Below are 22,944 nucleotides of genomic sequence, written 5' to 3' on the forward strand. Positions count from 1 at the left end.
GCTGGGTCATCCCAGTCTTGCCAGGGCACTCGTGCAGACCTTTATCCTTACACTAGGTCGGCCGCGATATAGCCCCTCCGGATAGGGGCTGGTCTGCGATTTTAAACTCCTCGCAAGGTCGCATACAACTGGGCAATGGCCTGCATCGCAGCGTTCCTCCTGGCTGACAGCCCCCCATTTAGATGGCAAGGGGTTCTGTCTGGAGTGGTGCCCACCTGGTTCCCGGTATGGCGAGGCGGACTCCTCCTTGAGGCAGTCTGACCCTTGGGTTCCCCTCCTTGTCGGGCCCCTCTGTCTTCTGGATGCCCCTGTGGGTCATCTAGCCTCCCATCCACCCCCTCCTCTGGGTTAGTTTGGTGGTTTGGTCTGTTATTTGGGGCTGGGGCATGGTGCTGTATTGGTGGTGGGGGTACGCCGCCAGCAACTTGGTGACAAGGTGAGGTGGGGGTTCCTGCCTGTGTTCTCCATTCCTTCTGGTGCCTTTCCTGGGCCCCTGGGATCCCTCCTGGGTCCCTGGGAGCCTCGTGGAGCCATGCGGGGCTGCCATTTTGTTGTAGCCTGTAATGTGTATATGCCGGCGGCCATGTTTGTGTAGTACGGCCGCCATTTTTCGTTGGTCCAGCATAGGAATAAGCGGCGGCCATTACAGAGGAGCCTCTGAGGGGCTATTTCAGTAGTGGGAGCCTCTGCTTGTCCCCTGGTGCTGACTCCTGGGTCTCTTCTTTCCCTGGACGCTGCACATGGAGTTCAGTTTATCCTGGCGCTGCCGGTGTTTGGTGGGGTCCTCCCTCTCTGCTGCAGGATTGTGGGGTGCTCTGTTTCTGGTGACCGGGTGGTATTACCATCACGGCAGGGGGGGGGTGGTGGGATTGCATTAGCAGTGTTTGAAACATTTTGTGAGGGTCCCCCTATTTACCCATGGAGTCTTTGAAGCACCTTCCCCACCTGACCCTCTCTGAGGCTGCGGGGCCCTCCGGGTCCCAACCATCTATTGATGCACTTATGGTGGTCCTGGAGTCGTTCATGTCCTGGGTGGAAGTGGCTTTTGGGCGTTTAGCTAACAGAAAGCGCCCCCCCACCTTCCCCTGTCTCATCTGTCTTATTAGATCCTGAATCTGATTCCAGCGCTGTGGACGTGGCCCACCCTGAGGGGTCTGTGACCATGCACCCTGACTATTCGTATAGTGAAGATTATTCCTCCACTCCTGTAGCTGTGCACGAAAAAGTGCTGGTGGACGCACTGATTGTGTCTGTGCCTGAAACTTTAAAAATGGAGGACGCTGCTGAAGCTGTCGGCTTAGGCGCCTGTCCCCTTTGGCACCCACAAGCCGTCTAGAGCGACGAAAGGTGTTTCCTTTTCCCTCCTATTTTGACAGATTTGTTGCAAGAGAGTGGGAACATCCAAAACATCTTTTTGTGGTTCCTAAATGCTTTGCGATGAGGTACCCCTTTGAAGTGTCCCTCCTTAAGAAGTGGACTGTTAAACCGGTGGTGGACCCCCCGGTTTCCAGGGTAAATAAGGCGACTATGGTCTTGGTTAAGGAATCGCTGACCTTTAAAGATCCGGCTGACAATAAAGCGGAGGCTGTGGCCCGCAATATGTTCACTGTTGCTTGTTCGGTGCTTAGGCCGGTCTTCACCATTGCCCTGGTGTCGCAGACTCTGACTGAGTGGGCACAACTTTTACGCCTTGACCTGGAGGGTGAGCAGCTCCCCCCTGCCTTTGCTGATCTTGCCGGACAGTTGGTCCAGGGACTACAGTTTATCTGTGATGCCTTTTTTGAATGCGGTTCCCTGATTTCTAAACTGTCTGTTTTGGCAGCGGTACTTGGGCGCTTATTGTGGCCTAAGTGTTGGTCTGCGGACCAGACCTCTAAAAAAAGCCCTAACTGATCTACCTTTTCAGGGAGATCGCCTGTTTGGGGCTACCCTGGAGGATATCATTAAGAGCCCCACAGGGGGGAAGAGTACATATCTCCCACAGGCCGGAAAGGGTAAGGAACCTCATTGTAGACTTGGCCTGTCCTTGACTCACAAGATATTTTTTCGTCCCTCAGAGTCCGCTGACAAGGGTTCAAAACCTTTCAAGTCCTCTTTGGAAAGCTCCAAGCGGCCTTGGTCTGGCAAGCCAAGAGCGGGATTCTCCAGACCTGCGAACAAGCCTCCTTCAGCATGAAGGTGTGCCCTCACCCGTCCCTGGGGTGGGGGGGATGTCTTCTCTGGTTTCCGGGCCGTAGACCTCCTTGGTACATAACAAGTGGGTCCACGAAGTGATACGGTCCGGCTACAAGATCAAGTTTTGTTCTTAACCTCCGGAAAGGTTTGTTCCTTCCAATATGCGCCTGTCCCTGAACCAATTGCAAGCTTTTTTGGGGCGGTGCAAGACCTGCTGCTTCAGGGTGTGATTGTCCCAGTTCAGACCTCGGAGCAGTTTCAGGGTTTTTATTCAAACCTGTTCAAGGTCCCAAAGAAAGAATGCAAGGTGCATCCAATTCTGGATCTCAAGGCCCTGAACTGCTTTGTGCGGGTACAGAAGTTCAGGATGAAGTCCACTCGCATAGTAGTGGCATCTCTCCTCCTGGGGGATTTTTTTGCCTCTATCAATATCAAGGATGCTTGCTTGCACGTTGCAATCTGTGCCCGGCACCAGCGCTTCCTCTGCTTTGCTGTAGGAGAGGAGCATTATCAGTTGGTGGTGTTACCCTTTGGTCTTACCTTCGCTCCTTGGGTCTGCACAAAAATGTTGGCCTTGGTTCTGGTGTTGCTACGTCAGCGGGGGAATCGCAGTACTGGGCTACCTGGACGACCCCCTCTTGCGAGCGGAGTCCTCTGCTACTCTGGTGGAGGATGTGGAAATCACTATACAGATCCTGAGGGAGTTCAGATGGCTTCTAGCCAGTGTTCCTTCCTGTGGACCAACTCCAGAAGTTGCATGCTGCGATTCATCTCCTGCTGTTGAGCAGATGGGCATCCCTCTGAACTTGCATGTGCTTGCTGGGCCTGATGGTATCTACCTTCGAGGCGGTTTGGTTTGCACAGTTCAATACGAGGTCCCTGCAAAGGGAGATGTTGAATAAATGGGCCAGGTGTCCAAGGTATCTGGACAATCCAATCTGCCTGAGCCGGGAAACAAAAAGGTCTCTGGTCTGATAGCTCTTTAACAGGGCAAATTCTTTCTCCCCTTATATTGGACAGTGGTCACCACGGATGCCAGTCTGTCTGGGTTGGGAGGGGTCCTGGGTCTGAGCTCCGCTCAGAGCGTTTGGACACTGGAACAGTCCAGACTACCGATGATTGTCCTGGAACTCTGAGTGATCAGGCTGGATCACTGGGCGGATCGTCTTTATTGGTGTCCACTGAGGATTCAGTCGGACAACGCCACGGCTGTGGCTTATGTCAATCACCAGGGTCGAACAAGAATTGTGTTGGCAGCTCTGGAGGTAGCCGTCATTTTATGGTGGGCAGAACGCTTTGTTCCGGCCCTCTCCGCTGTACACATTCCAGGGGTGGAAAACTGGCAGGCGGATTATCTCAGTCAGCAGGTTTTGGACCAAGGAGAGTGGTCCCTTCACCTGACATGTTTCACCAGATATGTCTCCAGTGTGGCACCCCCAAGGTGGATCTGTTGGCGTCTCGGCTCAACAGAAAGGTTTAGAGCATGGGTGTCCAACCTTTTGGCCTCTCTGGGCCACATTGAGTGTAGAGAAATTTTCTCGGGCCGCATATAAAATATTTATTATAGTTAAGGCATGTAATAAAATGCCGCAGCGCCCCCCGCACTAATTTAACACAACTAGAGGATGATCAAATGAAATGGAATCAGTATACAGAGGTTTACTTATTCTGACAGACAATAAAGGAACACTCTAACCACCATGACCACTTCAGTGATTTGAAGTTATCATGGTGGTAGGAGTCAGAAACACTGCACATGCTCGCCTCCCCCCCCCCCCTCCCCTCAGCCTCTGCCTACCGTTAGTTGGAAGCTGCTGTGGCCATGCCCCCGTCCAGACTTACTTCCTCCCCAGCAAAAAAACAATTGTCAGGGGGCAGTGGGCCGCATTGCCTGCGGTTCTGGGCCGCAGGTTGGACATGCCTGGTTTAGAGGTTTGTGGCACGGTCATGGGATCCTCGGACGCACTGGTGGCCCTGTGGGGCCAGTGTCATATGATCTACACCTTCCCTCCTCTCAAGCTTCTGCCATGGCTCTTGCTCAAGATTGAGACAGAAGGAATTCCAGTCATGCTAGTGGCCTCGAACTGGGCTCGCCGGTCTTGGTACGCTGATGTGGCGCGGCTGAACGCCGATGACTCTTGGAGATTGCTTCTCAGGCAGAATCTGTTGTCCCAAGGGCAAATCTCCCATCCTGCTTTACAGTCACTGGCTTGGACGGCTTGGCTGTTAAAAGCTAGGTGCTGAAAGATAGTGTCACGATTACTGGGTCAGGCTCAGAGTCCAGTCGCAGGAAGCAGCAGCACAACCGTGGTCAACAAGCAGGGTCTGGTACACAAGAGATCAGCCGGAGTGAGGGAGCAAGCAGAAGAGTAGTCGTAGTCTTTAGCCGAAGGTCGGTACACAAGCAGTGAAGGGCAAATGGCAGCAGGCAGAGGCGTAGTCCTGGAACGTAGCTGGAGGTCGGTACACAAGTGGAAGATTCAGGAGGATGAAGCACACAAAGCTAGATCTTGGCAAAGCACAATAATCTGGCATCAGGAAGTTTCCAGATCAGGCTTAAATAGGAAGTACAAAGGAGTGGCCAAAGGTTCAGAGTTCACAGGAGGCTGGGCAAGGAACTAGGCAGGAAACTGGACAAGGTCTAGGTCACCACATAGATCTAGTATGCATAGATATCAGCTGCTGGATAGCTCAGCAAGAAGAAGCACTGTCAGAAGCAACTGAGGACCTGGGTTCGAATCTGGGCCCTGACAGTATGCCCCTCCTTCTAGGATGACCACAGGGCATCTCAGGACCAGGCTTAAGCGGAAACCTTTGATGGAACTCCCGAACCAGTCTAGGAGCATGGACATGCTCAGCAGGTTCCCAAGAATTTTCTTCAGGTCCGTATCCTTCCCATTTCACCAGGTACTGCAACTTGTTCCTGTGGATCCTGGAGTCAATTATTCCTTCTACAATAAATTCCTCTTCACCCTCAACAACCACAGGCAGGGGAGGAGGAAGGACTCTCCCAGGGAAGGAATTTTCATGGAAAGGTTTAAGTAAAGAAACATGAAAAACAGGATGGACTCTCATACTGTCAGGAAGTTTCAAGCGGAAAGTAACTGCATTAACTTGTGCCAAGATTTGAAAAGGTCCTATATACTTTGGCCCCAACTTAACAGATGGTACCTGAGTCCTGAGATTCTTTGTGGATAACCAGACCTTGTCTCCAACACGGAAAGACGGTATTTCTCTTCGACGTCTATCAGATGCTTTCTTGTAAGCCTCCTGTGCCACCTTCAATGTTTCAAGCAATTTTCTTCGAGTTTCCTGTAAAAGAGATAACCTCTCATTAACAGCAGGAATTGGTGTAGCAATAGGGAGGTCAGGAATGCAAACTGGATGGTACCCTGTATTCACATAAAAAGGACTAAGAGATGTGGAGCTGTGCTTAGAATTATTGTAGGAAAATTCTGCTGTTGGCAGATAATCTACCCAATCATCCTGCAAATAGCTAACAAAACAGCGAAGATATTGTTCCAAAGTCTGATTTGTTCTTTCTGTTTGGCCATTGGATTGCGGATGAAATGCAGAGGAAAGATTGACTGTGACACCCAGGGACATGCAGAAACTTCTCCAGAATTTGGAAGAAAATTGAACCCCCCTATCTGAGACCACATCATCCGGGATCCCATGTAGTTTAAATACTTCCCGGATCATTAATTCAGCAGTTAGTTCCGCATTGGGTACCCCCTTAGTTGGGATGAAGTGAGCCATCTTGGTGAAGCGGTCGACCACTACCAAGATGGTGGTCATTTCCTTCGAAGGAGGGAGTTCAACCACAAAATCCATAGAGATTGATCCCCAAGGCCTTGATGGAATTGGAAGAGGTTGAAGCAGTCCGACAGGGGAAGATCGGGGTGTCTTATGACGTGCACAAGTTGGGCAAGAAGCAACATAGTTCTTAACATCTTTCTTGTAACTAGGCCACCAGAATGAACGAGACAACAGTTCAGCAGTTTTAAAGGCCCCAAAATGTCCTGCAAGCTTAGAGTCATGAACCAGTCTGAGGACTTCTAGCCGCGCACTTTGAGGGACATAGAGGCAATGGTTCTGAATCCAAAAACCATTCCTGAAGGTGAGACTCAGGTCCTTGGGTGGATGTTTAAGGAGGGGATCAGAAGAGTAGCCATCTTTAAGCAAGGTCAAAAATTCTTTGGGATTAGTGGCTCCTAAAAAGTTCTTTTGAGAAAGAATGGTGCAGTCAGAGTTGCTTTCTTGAGGGGATTCAGACAAACTCCGTGACAGGGCATCAGCCTTGCCATTTCTTGAGCCAGGTCTATAAGAAACAATGAAATTAAACCTGGAGAAGAATAAAGACCAGCGTGCTTGTCGGGAGGACAGTCTCTTTACAGAACGGATGAACTCTAAGTTCCGATGATCGGTAAGAACAGTCACTAAATGCTCAGCCCCTTCCAACAGATGCCTCCATTCAGAGAAAGCTTCCTTTATCGCCAGCAGTTCTTTATTACCAATGTCATAGTTCCTTTCAGCAGAGGACATCAACCGGGAAAAGTAAGCACAGGGATGAAGCTGCATCTTTTCACCTGTACGCTGAGAAAGGATAGCTCCAACAGCAGAATCTGAGGCATCAACTTCTACAACAAAGGGCAGTTCAGGGTCAGGATGTACTAGAATTGGTGCAGAGGTAAAGAGTGTCTTTAGTTTACAGAAAGCAGCTTGTGCCTCTGGTCCCCATGTGAAGGGACATCCCTTCTTGGTTAACTGGGTAATTGGTGCAACCACCTTGGAAAAGTCCCTTATAAACTTTCTGTAAAAGTTGGCAAATCCCAGAAATCGTTGAATTTCTTTAACATTCCTAGGGGCAGGCCACTCCACAACTGCTTTAATCTTATCAGGGTCCATGCTCAACCCTTCAGGCGAGATTATGTACCCCAGGAACTGAATCTTGGTCTGTTCAAATTCGCATTTCTCCAATTTGATGTACAGCCGATTCTTCCTCAGGCGGTCGAAAATAATGGATACGTGTTTGCGATGTTCCTGTAGAGAATCTGAAAAGATAAGAATATCATCTAAATAAGCAATCACAAATTGATCCAATAGATCTCGCAGCACATCATTTATAAAGTGTTGAAAGGTTGCTGGAGCATTGCAAAGACCGAAAGGCATGACCAAAGACTCAAAATGTCCATATCTTGTTCTGAATGCAGTCTTCCATTCATCACCCTTACGAATGCGAATGAGGTTATATGCACCCCGTAAATCCAATTTAGTAAAGATCTTTGCAGAACAAAGTCTTTCCAAAAGCTCGGGGATTAGTGGGAGGGCATAGCGATTTTTGATAGTGATTTTATTTAATTCCCTATAATCAACACATGGTCTCAATGTCTTATCCTTCTTTTCAACAAAGAAGAGACCTGCCCCAGCAGGAGAGGTTGAGTGTCTTATGAACCCCTTTGCCAGGTTTTCATCCAACCACTCCCTTAACACCTTTAACTCAGGTTCAGACATAGAATAGAGGCGGCCAAAAGGAATCTCTGCCCCAGGTAAAAGTTCAATAGGACAGTCATAAGGGCGATGTGGGGGTAGCTGATCAGCATTCTTCTTATCACACACATCATGAAATTCCCTGTATTGAGGTGGCAGGCCTTCATATCCAGGAACCAGGTGTTCCTCTACCCGGAGATTCTCGATATGGGAGGAATCAGGTTGACAATGTCCTTTACAGTACTCTGAGGCAAAAGTTAAAACACGTGTTTCCCAATTGACAGAGGGGTTATGAATCGAGAACCAGGGGATACCTAGAATGATAGGAAACTTTGGTGATGAAATCAACTGAAAACATATGGTCTCCTGGTGATCAGGCTCAAAAAACAGACTAAGAGGAGCAGTCTCATGGGTAACTGGCCCGGAGGATAGAGGGGAACCATCAACAGTCTCCATATCTACAGGTAAGGATTTATTCCTTAATTCAATATGATGGTCTTGAGCAAATCCAATATCCATAAAATTTCCCCCCGCTCCAGAGTCCAACATGGCAGAGCAGGAAATGTCATTAGCCCCATCAGAGAGTCGAATGGGAATTATAAAGTGAGTGGGCGGAGCTTGTATAGGATTGCTTTCTTCAAGTATTGGAGAAACTGACTGAGCGATGGAACTAATTTGTTCAATGTCTTTCACATCAGTTGCAGCAACTGTTCTCCTTAGCTTATTTGGACAGTTAATAGCATAATGTCCAGAGTCCCCACAATAAAGGCATAAATTTTCACTCCGACGTCTTTCCTTTTCCTGAACAGTGATACCCCTTCTAACGGAATCAATCTGCATAGGTTCAGGGTTACCGGAATCATGAAAAACCTGAGAACTCTTCCGAGGAGGTTGACTAAAAGAAAAACGCATACCCTCAGTATTTCCCAGTATTCCCAGTCTTTCTTTTCTCCTTTCAGATAGTCTCTGGTCAATACGGATGCACAATTGGATAAAGTTCTCCAGATCATCAGGGGTATCACCTCTAGCCAGTTCATCCTTTATTTGCTCAGAAAGTCCCTGACGAAATTGGCTTCTTTGTGCTGCTGGATTCCAAGTTGTATCTGCGATCCAGCGCCTGAATTCAGTAGTGTATTCAGCCACGGAGCGTCGTCCTTGACGCAAATTATGCAGTTTGGCCTCAGCAGTAGCACATCGATTTGGATCGTCAAAAACTTGGTCCATAGCTTTAGTAAAGGTGTGGAGGTTATTTAAAATTATGTCATCCTTTTCCACATAGGGAGAGGCCCAAGATAAAGCTTCCTCTGTCAGGAGATTGATAATAAACAGTACCTTTTTTTTTTCAGGAAAAAATGCAGCAGGCTGCATTTGAAAATAAATGCGACACTGATTAAGGAATCCTCTGTAAAGCCTTCGGTCTCCATTGAATTTTTGTGGAAGAGGCATTCGAACACTGGGCTCAGGACTTGCGCCATTTAGGGAACTAAGATCCAACACCTGTTTCTCTAAGTCCTGAATTGCCTCTTGTTGATCTTTCACCACATTTTGCAGTTCTTTAAATTTTGCCTGATAAGTGACACCAAACTCTTGTAATTCAGAAATTTGCTGAGTGACAGTGGCAAGGGTAGCTGCTACTGCGGACTCCATTGTGGCCAGATTATTCTGTCACGATTACTGGGTCAGGCTCAGAGTCCAGTCGCAGGAAGCAGCAGCACAACCGTGGTCAACAAGCAGGGTCTGGTACACAAGAGATCAGCCGGAGTGAGGGAGCAAGCAGAAGAGTAGTCGTAGTCTTTAGCCGAAGGTCGGTACACAAGCAGTGAAGGGCAAATGGCAGCAGGCAGAGGCGTAGTCCTGGAACGTAGCTGGAGGTCGGTACACAAGTGGAAGATTCAGGAGGATGAAGCACACAAAGCTAGATCTTGGCAAAGCACAATAATCTGGCATCAGGAAGTTTCCAGATCAGGCTTAAATAGGAAGTACAAAGGAGTGGCCAAAGGTTCAGAGTTCACAGGAGGCTGGGCAAGGAACTAGGCAGGAAACTGGACAAGGTCTAGGTCACCACATAGATCTAGTATGCATAGATATCAGCTGCTGGATAGCTCAGCAAGAAGAAGCACTGTCAGAAGCAACTGAGGACCTGGGTTCGAATCTGGGCCCTGACAGATAGAGGTTTGCCTGGGTCCATGATTCTGACACTGCTGCCAGCTAGGAAGTCTACCTACCAGCATATGTGGAAAGCGTACATTTCATGGTGTGAGTCGCATTGGTGTTCACCCTCATTCTTTCTTGGTGGCCTAGACCTTGACCTTCCTGGAACGGAGAGTTGAGCAGAAATTGGCCTTGAGTACCATCAAGGGCCAGGTGTCGGCCTTGGCAGTCTTCTTTCAATGAACCCTAGCCATGCAGTCCCTGTTGCATACCTTTTTTTCAGGGGGTCGACATTTGACTCTATCAGTACGGTCTACTCTTCCTCCTTGGGATCGGAACTTTGTGCTTTCAGTCTTCCAGAAACCTCCCTTTTGAAAATATTTGGGAGATTCCCTTGCTTATGCTGTCCCTGAAGGTGGCCTTTTTGGTGGCGTTCATCTCTGCTCGCAGGGTGTCAGAATTTGCAGCGTTATTTTGTCGCACCCCTTACTTGGTGGTCCACAAAGACAAGGTGGTTCTTCGCCCCTGTCCGTCAATCCTTTCTAGGGTAGTGTCTGATTTCCATTTGAATAAAGACATTGTGCTGCCTTCCCTGTGTCCCAGGCTTAAACATCCTAAATTAATTGCATTACATGCCCTGGATGTGGTTCGTGCAATTCGTTTGTAACTGGCAGCTACCGAATCTTTTCGGAAGTCAGTACACACGGATGGGCCTCAAAAGGACTGTCCGCTTCTTCTGCGACCATTTTGTGATGGATCAGACAGACGGTGACTCGGGCCTATTCGATCAAGGGTCAGGTTCCTCCTTTCCTAGTAAAGGTGCCCTCTACTCTGGCGCTCAGTGCGTCTTGGGCCTTCCGTCATCAGGTGTCAGTGACGCAGGTTTTCAAGGCGGCCACTTGGTCGTTGGTGCACGCTTTGACAAAATTCTATAAAGTGGATGTTTTTGGCATCTGCGGATGCTTCTGTTAGTCGCAAGGTTTTGCAGGCTGCTGTTAAGAGGTCTATTCCCTCTTTGGGAGAATATTGTTCAGGTGGGCTCCAGTTGTTTTTTTGTTGAGCTCCTGTTACCTGGTTGGCTACGGTTTATCCTTGAGAATTTTTTTTGCTGTTCCCAACCTTCATGTTTGACACTGCTTCCCACTGGTCATGAATCCTAAGGAGCTGTGTCCATCAATGAACGAAAGAGAGAATGAGATTTTTGAATTACTGTAAAATCCATTTCTCTGTGTTCATTGACTGATATAGCACCCGCCCCTCTATGGAGTTGTAATACTTCTGGCTGTTACTACTTGTAACAAAACGGAGTTACTATAGCAGAGAGGGTGAGTATACCTCCTAGGACTGCCCATAGGCGTAGTCAAGATCTTTTTCTGCCTAGTGTCCTCCTGTAGGGGGCAGTATAACCCACTGGTCCAGATTTGTAAGGAGCTTTGTCCGTCCATGAACACAGAGAATAGGATTTTACGGTAAGTCAAAAATCTCATTTTTCTGCAACCTGTGGTCCTCTATGGCTGGCTTAAGGCTAGACTAGCAGTAGCTAAAAAAGACCCTGACACCAACTTAAAAATATGCAGATAAGTGCACATAGAAATCAAATATTTTAAATGCTTGCTTGCATTGTTTTTTTTTTCTTTCCATTAATGGTTTTCTATTCACTTGCAATGTGTGTGCCTTTGCACTTGTAAGAAAAATTAACTAGTCGATTCTCTATCACATTCCTTTTCCTCTTTGCATGTTATAGCCCTCTCCTCATCTAGGAGTGTCTAATTTCTCTTTGTGGTGGCCCAGCTCCTCCGCTCCTCCCTTCAGCTTTCTACATAACCATTTATGTAGCTGCCAGGGGAGGAGTGTAGGGAAATACTGTAGAGCAGGGATCTACAAACTATGGACCTCCAGCTGTTGCGGAACTACACGTCCCATGAGGCATTGGAAAACCCTTACATTTACAGACTAGGCATGATGGGATTTGTAGTTCCTGAACAACTGGAGGGCCATAGTTTAGAGACCACTGCTATAGAGCATCATTTGAGTGCTTCTCTATACTCCAGAAGTGTTGGGTATTCCCTTCAGCTCCCAGTGCTGAATGGGGCAGTGGGGAATTGAAGTAAACACAAGTATACGGTTTTCTGCTGTTAGTGGACAGAGCACAGGTTTGAGTTTAAAACTATTTTTTCTTTCTTGTCCATTGAGGTACACAGGAAGTATTAAACCTTTGGGTTTTACAGGAGGATTAAATGTGGTCTAAAAAAACTGCAGGCCAGCCCAGGGTCCTCTGCCCTCTCAGCTGAAGTTTTTACTATGTTCATGCAGGTGTTCATAACCTAAAGAACCCAGTTGTTTTCCAATTCTGATCACAGAGGCTGCAAGGGCACTACCGCCCCTTTCCAGAAAATTTTAATATCCGATTTATCTGCAGCCTTAGCTGCTTCTGAGCCATTGGCCACAGAGACTCTGCCTGATTATGAGCAACAAGACAGGACGTGGGAATTGCTAACTGTGACTTTTCAGCCGGGTTTCTGACTGACAAATGGCCTATAGGTAATTATGATAATAAAGTTATAAAAAAAAATTTACAAAGCTTCGCAGGTTTTTGTTTTATTTTTTTATTATTGTTTTTTTATTATCAGCTGTGTTTCCTTGATTGCATAGGCTATTTTGTGAGTTGTAGTTAACCTATAACATGGAAGCTAAGGGTGACAGCCATACCAGTTGGGGAATGGCATTCCATACCATGTTTTCATTGGAAGGTCCCACTTTAGACCCAATTTTGGCTATAATTTTTCGAAGCCAAACCATGTCTGTTTTAGTCCAAAGGAATCTATTTGCTGCTGCCAATAATCACAGGAAACGGATGCCTGTGGTGCTAAAATTTAGCTGTAATGGCTTATTAGAAGACTCCCAGCTTATTTCTTGCATTTGATTCTTGTTAGTACATTTGCATAGGGCCTTTTGGCTAAAGTGCTGGACTGCGCAACTTTTTTGTAAGAAGAAATTTATCTGCATGGCCTCCAAGGGATAATGTCTCTATGGACTATGCTATTGTCAAGAATGCTACCGAAAGCCTAAAGAAGCAAACTGAAGTTTCTTTCACTTCAATTAACCTTCAGATTTTATGATGAGGCCCTCCTTAAGGGTGGCTCCCTGTTATGCCCCAAGGTTTGAGGTTGTTAAGCTGACAGATCCACCAAAAAGCCCTTCTCAGGATAAAGGTTCACTCCTACTTTCCAGAATGGGGGGGGGGGGGTCACCTGTTGAGCTTTGGGGACTCTTGGACACCTTGCATTCCTATCGCTTGGGTGCAAGAAGTATCGTCCCAGGATTACAAGCTTTAGTTTTGTTCCCTGCCCACTCCTCGGTCTCCTACCTCAAACATCCTTGCATTCCCTCAGTGACTTGTTCAGTTTCAGTTGGGCACTCTCTGGATTTCTGGACGAAGGGGTCATAGCCCAAACCTGTGCTGCAGGAAGGTTTCCAAATGTGTGCCAATCTTATTGGCTTATCAACGCTTCCTGCATTTTGCTGTGGGGTTCTACATTACTAGTTCATGCCCCTACTATTCGGTCTGTATTCTGCACCTCGAATGTTCACCAAGATACTGGCTCCATTATTGACCCTGTTGTGTTCTCAGGGTATTCCCATTTTGGGACATTTAGGACATTTTCTTCAGAGGTTGGGGTGGATACTGAATCCTCAGAAATCACCGCTGGTTCTGGGGTTGCTCCTGACCAGAGTGTTTCCTTCCTCAGGAAAAACTTCAGACTCTCACTCATTCCCAGTGTAGGCTGTTCGCAGGCAGATGTCCTCAGTTGGCAGCATCTGGATCCAGAAGAGTGGTCTCTTTAGAACCTGTGTCACATGAAAGGGATGCCAGAAATGGGCCTCCAGGTTCAAAAATAAACTTGAGAGGTTCCAGGGATCTGCTGTAGGAGGAGTGTATGTTCTAATACCTCTGTGAGATTAGTCCTGATCTTTGTCTTGCTTCCTCTGAAACGTATTGCTTGCTTGCTCCACATGCTTTGGTATGCCAACCTGGTGAATTTGGTATACCAACCTGGTAAGATTTTTTTCAGATGCGCTGTGCGCTCTGTCAAACTGTCTGAATCTGCTGTCCCCACGTACCTATTTACCATCCTACTTCTTGGTCGCTGGTTTTAACAGGTTTATCCTGGGCTGGTCTACAGGTTTTTTGTTTGCCAGTGTCCAGTTTTCCTGTAGGTAGCGCTATAACATGAAGGTTTAAGACTTCCGGTGTCCCTCAGTGGCCTACATGTTTATATTTCAAATCCTACCAATTTCCACAACACTCCCATACTAACAGTAACTTTATGGCCGGCACCCAAGTGATCAGGTTTAATGAATTAGAAATGTGCTAAACAAAATTAGCTAAGAATATTTATGCAAGCCTTGTGTGAATGCTTTGAATGAGGAAGTCACGCAATAGGAAATCCTCTTGATACTAAATAGATAAAAACTTGGTTAACCACCTAGACCAAGTGATCTATATGCTGCATATATTAAGAAATTCTAATATATTTTAGTAACCAGTAACAAGTCTATTTGCAGTCATATTTTGGAGAGATCGCTGAGCACTAAAAAATGTCTTTCAGTTCCTATTAATGTCAATTCTAAACCAGATTAGGGTACCTTCTTCTCTACAAAACCTTATACGTTTATTTAGTAAAGTTAAAGGTACAAAATGCAGTAATCTTTACCAGCCACTCAGAATTTGCTCAACTTGCCCCAAACTGTGTTTTATTAAAACTTTGCTTTCTTGCACTATCCTAAGACTGGAAACCCCGTCAGCGGTGACAGCACACTGCTGGAGGGCTTAATTCTAACCCCTTGACGCCAACATAACACAAATATGCAGGCCCCACTGAACTGGGCTTTTTGCCGTGGGGCCTCATATTTGCGTACCTCCATTTGTGCTGGGGGTGTGCTCCCAGCACAGTGACCGGGGTCTCCCCGAGAGCCCCAGACCCCGTTCTAACGATCGGGACACAGGACGTCCGAATCAGGGTCACCTGATCGCTGTGATCAGTCACTGTGAAGCCCGCCCCCGTGTTTTCTTTCTTTGTGAATGGATAAGAAAGATACATTGTAGAGATATAAAAATAAAAAGTGTGTGAAGAAAAAAAAAAAAAATATATCTAGATCAAGCTGTGATCAATGCCAGGGTTTGTGTTTGAGTCAAAGGTCAATGTCAGGGTGAGTATTTTTTGGACAGGATTTTTTATTTTTTTTTCTGTATCCGTGTCGGCTAGTCAGTGTCGGTGTGTTTTGGGTTGGATACAAAAAAAAAAAGCAACAACATACACACACATATGTGGTATCACTGCAATTGTCAGAAAGAATTTTGTTTTTGGGTTGTTCTTTGGTGGTAGGATATTTTTTTCTCTTTCGTTCATTGTCAGACACAGCTCCTGGTATTCAAAACCATTGGGTTATACTGCCCCCTTCAGGAGTAGGATACTAGGCAGAAAAAAATTCTGGCTACACCCATGGGCAGTCCCAGGAGGTATACTCCCTCTCTCTGCTATAGCCACTCAGTTTTTTTTTTCTGCCTAGTCAGGAGTAAGGACTTTGCTGGGATCTTTGGTCCTGGCAATTTTTTTTTCTTTTTAGAAAGAATTTTTTTTTCCTGGATTTTTTTTCTGTGAGATCTACAATCAACTGCCAGATAGGGCGATGGGCTGGATAATCTAGATCCAGTGGTCACCCCAGTCTGGCTCAGCTCCACTCTAGGTCGGCCACAACATAGCCCCACTGGACGGGGGCTGGCCTGCGAGTGAAATGCCTCACGAGGTCTTATATGACCGGATCTCGGCCTGAGTCACCGCATTCCTCTTGGCCAACAGCCCCGCCCATTTCGATGGAGAGGGATTCTCTCTGGAGCGGTGCCCGCCTGGTTCCTGGTGAGTAGCTGTCCTCCCTCTCCCCCTAGAGGGTTTTGGGGTGGACGTGGGTTCCTCCTTGGGACGGTCGGACCCCTGGGTTCCCCTCCTTCCCGCAGGCCTGGTCACTGTTCCTACAAATGGGGGCCTGGGGATGCGCCACCAGCGACCAGACGATCGACTGTGTGGGGGGGGGGGGTTGTACCTGGTGGGGGCTCCTGCCAGGGCCCCCCATCCTGCCTGTATCTGTCCCTGAAGCCTGGTCTCCCTCCTGGGTCCAGGTATGCCTTGTGGTGCTGCGGGGCGGGGGGGGGGGGCCATTTTGTTGTAGTAGATTGCCTTTTTGGAGCTACCCTGAATGACTTCATTAAAGGTCTCACAGGAGTATAGTACTTTTCTCCCGCTGTCTACTAAGGACAAGGAACCTTGTCGTAGATGGGGGCCTTCCTTCTCAGCTCATAAAACATTTTTTCGTCACTCAGGGTCAACTGAGGGAGGATCTGCTGTCCCAAGGACAGATCTTCCATCCTGCTTTACAGTCTTTGGCTTTGGTGGCTTGGCTGTTGAACGCCAGGTGCTGAAGGATAGGGGTTTATCTGAATCGGTGATTCCTACACTGTTGAAAGATAGAAAATCTTTTTCTAGGAAGATCTACCGTCATACGTGGAAGACGTACATTGCGTGGTGTGAGTCGCTTGGGGTTCATCCTCGCTCCTCCTCGGTGGCTCAGATCTTAACCTTCCTTCAACGGGGGTTAAACAGAAGTTGGCCTTGAGTACCATCAAGGGCCAGGTGTCAGCTTTGACAGTCTTCTTCCAAAGACCTTTGGCCACACACTCCTTGGTGCGTACATTTCTTCAGGGTGTCCGACATTTGGTCCCTCCAGTGCAGGCTCCGTTGCCGCCTTGGGGTCTCAATTTGGTGCTTTCAGCTCTACAGAAGCCTCCCTTTGAAAATATTAGGGAGATTCCCCTGCTTACACTGACCCAGAAGGTGGCCTTTTTGGTGGCTATTACCTCTGCGCTGGCGGAACTGGCGGTGTTATCCTATCGTTCACCCTATCTGGTGATTCACAGAGATAAAGTGGTTCTTTGCCCCTGTCTGTCATTCCTCCCTAAGGTGTTCTCTGACTTTCATTTGAATGAGGGCATTGCATTGCCTCCCCTGTGTCCCAGGCCTAAACATCTGAAGGAAATTGCCTTGCATACCTTGGATGTGGTCTGGGCAATTAGGGTGTACCTGGCAGCTGCAGAGTCTTTCAGGAAGTCAGACTCTCGATTTGTGCTCACGGACGGACCTTGAAAAGGGTTGTCCGCTTCCACTGCGACCATTTCCAGATGGAGCAGACAGACTGTGGTTCAGGCCTATTCCATCAGGGGTCAGGTTCCTCCTTTCCCTGTCAAGGTGCACTCTACTAGGGCGCTTCGTGCCTCCTGGGCCTTTCGCCAAGGTTTGCAAGGTGGCCACCTCGTCGTTGGTGCAAACTTTTGCAAAGTTTTATACAATTGATGTGTTGGCATCTGCGGATGCTTTCTTTGTCTACAAGGTTTTGCAGGCTGCTGTTTAGAGGACCTGATCCTCTTTGAGGGTGTATTGTTTTTTTCAGGTGGTCTCCAGTTGTTTTGGTTGAGATCCTGTTGCCTGGTTGGCTAATGTTTAACCTTGGGAAGGTTTTTTGGTATTTCCCACCCCTCCTGTTTAACACTGGTTTGGGACATCCAAATGGTTATGAATACCAGGAGCTGTGTCCGTCAATGAATTAAAGGGAAAATGGGATTTTTTAATTATTGTAAAATCCATTTCTCTGATGTTCATTGACGGACACAGCACCCACTCCTCTGTAGAGTTGTTATTCCCCTGACACTGCTTGTACCACAACTGAGTGGCTATAGCAGAGAGAGGGAGTATACCCCCTGGGACTGCCCATTGGTGTAGCCAGAATTATTTTCTGCCTAGTGTCCTACTCCTGTAGGGGGCAGTATAACCCAATGCTTATAAATACCAGGAGCTGTGTCCATCAATGAACATCAGAGAAATGGATTTTACGCTAAGTCAAAAATCCCCAATTTTTATTTATTTTTTTTATTTTGGGCCAGTTTTCCTTTTGATGACAAAAAAGATTAGGAGCTATCCATTACCATTTACAACCAAATGAAACCATATTTGTCCTGAAAAAAAGCAAGGTATAATCCACCTGAATGCACAAAATGAGTTTTGGTGATATGGATGGCTTTACTAACACATTTCAAATTTGCAAAATTAGGCCTGGGCATTAAGATTTTTTTTACCCTTAGGCGCAAAGGGGTTAAGGTAAATTTTACATAATGTGTTAGTATGCGCAGCATACTAGAACATTATAACTTTGCCTTGCAGGTTAAAAAAAAAAAAAAAAAAAAGTGGCGGTTTACTACTACATTAAAGCTTAGACTTACAGGCTAAATTTAGAAGGCTCAGATGTGTTGGTTAACCTGGCTATAACTGACTAATCTGTCCGCCTCAAAAACTTTAATTAGATATAAAGCTTTTATGTGTCACACAAAAATGTATCTGACAATTACAGTATTAAAAAGAGGCAAACTGCCTGCAATCTTTGTGCTACAATGCCATCTGCAGGCTTCTTTTGTAAATTTAGCCTCAAGCCTGTATGTGATCAGTCCGAGCCTGTCAGTGACGACAAAGTCTGGCAACTAGCAGCTGCATACAGTGTCAGCTGCTCCCTTTCATTTTAGTTAGAGTAAGGGATATGTAAACCAATAAAATTGCGCTAATTTTATTTGTTTACAAATCGCATATATATCATCGCTATAGTTGATTGGCTGCATTTGTAAGGTTATCTTTAATGCTCAAAAAGCCCTCTATTTTTTCCAAAGAGCTTCTAGGCGCTAGTTCCCCTTATTATTAGAGTAAGGGATAGTTATAACCTTTTGTCATTTGTATTTCATTGGAGAGTATTACCTTCATTTCCTGTCATATAGCCAAAACAGGAAGTGGAAGGAAAGACCTCCAGAGTGAGGAAATCCTTGGTTCTCACCAGAACTTGTCCCCTTTGGAAGACTTCCTAGCTATTACTTTATTCAAACATTTTCTTTCAGTTTCTCTCTCAGTGATAGCGGTAAGCAGAAAAGGAGGGGGATCTCTCTAATGGGATCACATTCTGATAAATTTGTTGTGCAATTTCCAGCAGATAGTTCTGTAATACTAGTCTGAGAAGTGGTTGCACAGAACTGTCATAAAAGTTATGTAACAGATCTGTGGTTTTCATATTAAACATTTGAATAAAAATGAGATGTGAAAGAAAAGTTTTCTCTCTCCTTCTTCTTTATTTTTTTTTTTTTTTTAATACCATATGGTAACTGAGAGCAAAAACCAGTCATTAGTATTTTTTGAATAACATCAAAACACTGCTATAATATAAAACATAGATGTCAGCGCTACAGATGGAGACCTTACACAACAATCTGTGGACCCAGAGCTGGCTTCCCTTCATTGTTGTCCTGTCAGAGACAGAAGTTGTGTGCAACTGCCATTGGAGACCACAGAACCACACCGGCCTTGATACCCACATCAAATGGATGAAAATCAATGCTAAAATGAAGCAAAGGAAGGTGCAGTGGACTAGTGCATTATAATAAATTTTTTTTTAATTTTAAAAGCAGATACAAATGCACTCACAAAAGTACAGGAACACATGCGTGTGTAACAATCCAGTCCCAAAGCTGTATCACGTCCATCCAATGGGGCGTAGCTTGTGCATTTCATGGGCAAAGGCCTCTTCCTTAGCAATGAGGAAGAGGGCATCGTTCTTGAAATGCGTAAACGACGCCCCATTGAATGGACACGATACAGCTATGGGACTGGATCGTTATAAATGCGTGTGTTCATGTAAGTACATTTGTATCTGCTTTTAGCTTTAAAGTAGATATAAACCTCATTCATGAAATTTTACCTGGGCACATTCGTTTGTTATCAGCAAAATAACTTCTAACAAGCTCTATGACACAGGAGATAAAGCAGTTGGAAATTTGTGTTGGGGAGGGTGTAGAGAGCTGGTCTATTCACAGCACAGCTCTGCATGTTTCTTCCTTCCTCTGTCTATGTGTAGGAGGGGCATGTGCCTTTCCTCCATTTAGCTATCACACAGTGTATGCCAAGACTCCACACCCACTGCTGGAACAGGAAGAAAAAATTCTAACAGGATGTTCACTTTCTAAACTGTGTAGAATGCTGAAGACCGCAGATATACAAATAAAATGTATCTAGGGAGATTTGTTTAATCTCTGTGTAGCATCTCAGGCTGTTCACGTCAATAGGTATGTGTGAGGGTTTACATCCACCTTAAATAGATTTATGGTAATGCATTAAGCCAGTGCCCTGCCTTATTTTATTTAATTTTAGTACCAAAAACTCTGCTCTCAACCTATAAAATCTAAACTGTGATTCTGTATCAAAAATATATACCATTCAAATTCTGCATTAATTAAGAATCCAGAGCATGAGTGATATTTTGGAATTGCTTCGGTATTTCTTGAGCCTACATATTTTACTTTATCTGGTATAAATCTAGTCAATAGTATGAGTTCGAGGCTGCAGTAAGATACTTCTGAAGATATGACAGTGCCAGGCCACCATCGGTTCTCGACCGAATTAAGAGAGCTTGAGATCTCCTTTCTTTTTTTTGTTATTCCTTCTAAATGTGTTAATGAGGGTTTGGACAGTGCACATCAATTTAAAAGCGATACTAGTGGTTTCATTTCAAAGCTGAAAGCTAGTCTAGGCACACTTTTCATTTTAATAATAGTATTGTTTCTCAACCAAGAAAGAGTCAGTGTTCCTTTTTTCTTATCTATTTTTATTTTTTTATTTAAAGCGTTCGTAAACCAAAAACCAAATGTCCACTGCTATGTAATTTAAAAAAAATTGCAGGTAAAAGAAACACAGAAAAATCATGTATGTTAAATGCTTACTTGCAGCATTTTTTCCTTTTTTATAGATTTTTTTTTTCACTTGTAATGTGCATTGGAAGCAGAGTTCCAGGCTGCTTCTGAAAAAATTAAAAGTAAGCAGCTGCAAATACTGAAGTTGCTGACTTTTAAAATGAGGGCACTTACCTGTCTAGGCAATATTCAATTGGTTATCGGGTGCTGGCGTCGCCATATCAGTTAAAGGAAACCAGCAGTGAAGCCTTGCGGCTTCACAGCCGATTTCCTACTGCGCATGCACGAAGCGTGCTGCGCTTTGTGAATGGGCAGCAGGTCTGGGACCTGTGAAGTGTCCCAGAAGGCTACAGGGGAAGGAGGGGGGAGGGGGGGGGGCAACTGAGCCAGAAGTGGGAGTGGGTACCTGTCAAAATCGGGTACCTGCTTCCCCCCCCCCCCCAAGGTTCCAAATGTGATAGCGGAGGGGGGTAGAAAATTTGACGACTACAGAAGAGTAAATTCCGCATAGTCCCCTCTATTCTTTCATGTCATAGGCCCCTGCTCTTCCAGTAGTGTTTAATTACATTCTGTGCTGGGCCAGCTCCTCCACCCCTCTGCTCGCCACCCTACATAACCTTTTATGTAGCTGCTAGGGGGGCTACAAAGTTAAATACTATAGAGCAGTGATGTCGAACCTTGGCACCCCAGATGTTTTGGAACTACATTTCCCATGATGCTCAACTACACTGTAGAGTGTCACTTGAGTCTGGTGGGGCTGCTGGCATCACATTCAAGGTGGCGGTACCCAGCAGCAGTCTCTGGCCTTTTGGATGTGTACACAAGAAAGTCTTTTACAAATACCATGCTCGTATATTCTTATTGGTTGATTGTTGTTGAAATGAATGGTCTGGTGAGGGCATCTCTTTAAATGCATTTTAGATGCAACCAGTATAAGTACATGAATCTTGATAGCACCTTTTTGTAATCCTTTATATAACCACACGCAGATTTCAAGAAGGCGGGTCGGCATTTTAAGCCAATCAGGCTCTACTGCCGTGCACATGTGCTGAAAAAGAACATGCTGACATATAGGGGAGAAGAGGGATAACCTCATCAATTTGATGCTGCTCTTGCATTGTCCAGTCACAAGCTGGGGTCATAGAGGTGACCAATCTGTATTGCCTACCTGCAGTACAGGAAAGTGAGGGGGCTGACCTCCCTGTACTGTCTTGCTGTATAAATCTTAGCAGGTAAAACATCACATATGTATTTCAAATGTTTATTTAGATCAGGGGTCTCCAAATAGTAATATATCACAGCTTACCAATTATTAGATGTGGCTGCATTTGTTTTCTTTTTAGTCCCCCCCCCCCCCCTAGTGATCTGGCCAGTAACACACTTCCTGTAGTACCTCACTTGGGAAAAACGAGCGTAGGGGGCACCTTTGAACAGTAGCATTGTCACTCTGGGGGAGGGGAGTGTTAGATGTACTAGCAGATTTAAATAAACTAAACAAAATTAAGCCAAACTCCAGCTAACACTTTATAAGCAGTTATATCAAACCGTTTTTTGATTTTGGGATAAAGGTTTTACATAAAGGCGGATCATTTTTAGGCACCCCTGCTAGTGTTTATTGGTTTGTCTCATCTCTGTAACTGATACATTCTGCTGAAGAGCATATTCTTATGAAAAATAACATACTTATTGGATGGACCACTAGGTGAAAATAGAAGGAAGAATGCCTAAAAGAGAGAACTCATGCGGCCACCACATTTAAGTAATGATAAGCTACAGTATAATGTTTGCTTTTGGGTTTAATACTGTTTTAAAGGATACGTTCACCTTTAGTCATATGTTACATGTTACACCCATAATTAGGATGTAACCTGTTACCAACTGTGAAGCCCCTGCAAAGCCACGTACACTGTAGTTTGTGTGTTTGGTCACCCACTTGGCTACTGCGGATATCTGGATTTTGCGTTATCCTGGCCATTAAAGGTTTAATGAGGAAGTAAACTCAAACTCCTAATTTGTACCTATAGGTAAGCCTATAATAGAGCTTACCTATAGGTACTGTAAATATCTCCTAAACTTGTACTGTTTAGGAGATATTTACGTTACATGCCGCCAATGACGTCATCGGCGCATGCGCTCTGAAGGAAAGGTCATCCGTGCCGTTTCTTCAGAGCCCTGTGTCGTAAATGATGGCTCCCCCACGCAAACGCTGTATGACATCATTGCGGCTCCGGCCTGTCACTTAGCCGGAAACCACAAACCCGGGGCAGAAGACGGATGCTGCGCTGGAGGGCTTCAAT

The 22,944-nt window shown here is 45.8% G+C and overlaps 1 protein-coding gene across 2 annotated transcripts in view; it reads left to right on the top strand.

Annotated features, from left to right (window-relative positions):
- Positions 1–22,944, top strand: part of RABGAP1L (RAB GTPase activating protein 1 like) — a 588,371-nt gene that overhangs the window by 17,758 nt on the left and 547,669 nt on the right. The window lies entirely within an intron of this gene.

This window comes from Pelophylax lessonae, assembly GCF_965119305.1.
Source record: "Pelophylax lessonae genome assembly, chromosome: 8".
NCBI classification, from domain to species: Eukaryota; Metazoa; Chordata; class Amphibia; order Anura; family Ranidae; genus Pelophylax; species Pelophylax lessonae.